The sequence below is a fragment of the Mizuhopecten yessoensis genome, unplaced genomic scaffold (genome assembly GCF_002113885.1).
Source record: "Mizuhopecten yessoensis strain PY_sf001 unplaced genomic scaffold, ASM211388v2 scaffold11123, whole genome shotgun sequence".
NCBI classification, from domain to species: Eukaryota; Metazoa; Mollusca; class Bivalvia; order Pectinida; family Pectinidae; genus Mizuhopecten; species Mizuhopecten yessoensis.
The window spans coordinates 429,222-431,861 of NW_018408891.1; positions in this window are offsets into that span (position 1 = coordinate 429,222).

The window sequence follows — 2,640 nt, forward strand, 5'->3', positions numbered from 1 at the left end:
AATTCTTAAATGAATAAATATCCGTCAACAACATAATTAACGAAGGTAGAGCAGGATGCATATATTGGATTATCTCCCTTCCCCCTCCCTTACACATCTCTATGTCACAGTGTATATAAAAGAATGTAGCACTAGCAAAACAATTATACAGATACAGTAACCTCCCCTTAAGTTTGCTTCCGGGTCTATCAAAGATTATTTTGTTTACACACAGAACGTTGTTTTGATGATTATATTATGCTTATTTCATCTTTAGTATTTGTCATGAAAACCCCGCAAGGTATGCACACCATAGTTATACCATCAAAATCGATTGCTAGTGTATTGTAACTTTTTTTTTGCAGTGGTACATGTATGCCGATCCTTAAAATTTTAATTGTTTATTACAAACTTAAATTATATATCTATAATTTAGCTTCACGATATATAAACATTCCAGAGTAAGTCTGTTTCAGTTTGATTATGATTTATTAGACCGTAACTTCAACGCAGGAATACTAAAGTATTTTATCTTGTCTTTATATATACACGTAAACTCATTGATATTTAATGTGAGTTTATGTATATTTAGATGATATCATATAAATAACATGTTTAAGTTCATTACGACATAGGAAACAAAACATTGATTACAGATTGTGTTTGGCAAAGTTTTAACACACACTATATCACAGTTTCAGTAGGACTAGCACTAACACGAGTTTTTTTAACAATATGAAGTCAAATATTACATGTACACATTTTCTAATCGAACAAGGAGAATAAATCTTATATTGAAGTACACTGGGCTTATTTACTCAAACAATCTTTACTTATGATAATTTTCAGCACGTTGTTCATTTCGTAAATTAAAATTCTCACGAATTAACCGTTTAAATCATAAAAACGGAAATATTTATAAAAAGATAAATAGAAATGTGTAAGCTCAAAAAAGTAAATTCGTTTACTTGTTTAGAGGTGTATTCGTCAAAATTAAATGTGAATATAAACATATCAAAAATAGTATACTCGAAAATACTTTACTCCAAAGTAGGTATGCTTGAAAACAATTATACTCAAAAAGTGTCTATTTGTTTATAAGTATATAGGGAAATAAGTATGATTCGCACGTGGGTATAATAGTTTACCTTGGCCTATCCGGCCTCGAATAGTTAATAAACCTCGGGGTATAATAGTTTACCTTGGCCTGTCCGGCCTCGATTAGTCCATAACTTGGCATAGCATGTAATCTCAATAATTCTTTAAGCTTGACCTATTTTGTTTCGATATATAGAGTAAGTACAAGAGAATCTATTGTATTTGTCATTTCGGCTTTTTCTTGTCGACATTAAGTAAACAGTGTACTCTCATAAACAGGAAGACATCACAAAATAACGAAAATACGCAACAAAAGATATTTTTCTTGATTGTATTACATTTCATTAATTTCTATAAAAACAATACAAAACGAACGTGACATATGTATAAAATTTTGAACCTGGGATTAAACTAGCTGAAATATGGACAAAGTATGTGATTTTCCAAAATTGAAAATCGAGTAAAGTCGATAAAAATACAGGTAAATAAGTATCACTTTCAGTGACAAAAGTATTTTTTAAGGTTAATGAAGTTGTTTCATTTCGAAAAAAACGTAAAAGTCTTTTAGGCAAATACTATATACCTTCAATGCAGTCTTATTGCTGTGTGTCCGATACACCACTGTAACCGAATGTTTGAAACTAATTTACCCATACATCCACATGGTATGCGTTTAAATGATGTTGATCGCAAATACAGATGGTACAACAAATGAACCAAATTATTGCGCTTCATTCATTAGCATAGCGTCAAAGTAACTAAGATAAACTTATAAAACATAACATAGACGTAAACATAGTTCTACGGTAATGTCCAAAAATTACCAATGTTCTCCAAAATAGCGGCAAGCGGGGACTATAACTTCCATATAAGCTATATATAACTGGCTGCAATTATCGTTATCTAGTGACTTTCAATCAATGTAAAACGAAAATGCTTAGAAGTTCAAATCTGCCTGTGCTTGGTAATTTGATTGTGAACTGACCGCCTCCATTAAGGCCCACCTGTGTATGGATGCCAATTTTAATGTCCCCCATAGAAGCGATGCCATTGTGAATTGAATCTGTATTAAAGAGTCGACTTGTGCTGAAACACCACTTCCTTAGGTTGTATCTTTATATACAATTTGACTGTGATTTGATATTATGATTCACATGTTCGGAAATTTCGAAAATAATCTCGTCCTTAATCCAAGGCTATTTTTTAACAAAACATGCCAAACATTCCGTAACAGATACAAGTAAACAAAACCATTGGGTGGCCGGCTGATGCAGTGGGTGGCGCACTCGCCTTCCACAAAGGCGTCTAGGGTTCGATTCAGTGATCGGACAGGAACAGGTATTTGGTCACCAGACCGACCATACTACGTCCCTCTGTGCTACCATTTGGGATAACAAGACTTATTTATATAAGTTGTTTTGCAATTGTTATTAAATAAATAAAGTTTATTTCAAAAATAGAAGAAAAAAGAAACAGTATCAGCCTAGTTTCACCAGACATCGTTAAAATTATAAGGTATAGGTATAAAAAAAACTTGAATCTTTTATATTAATTGGNCAGGAT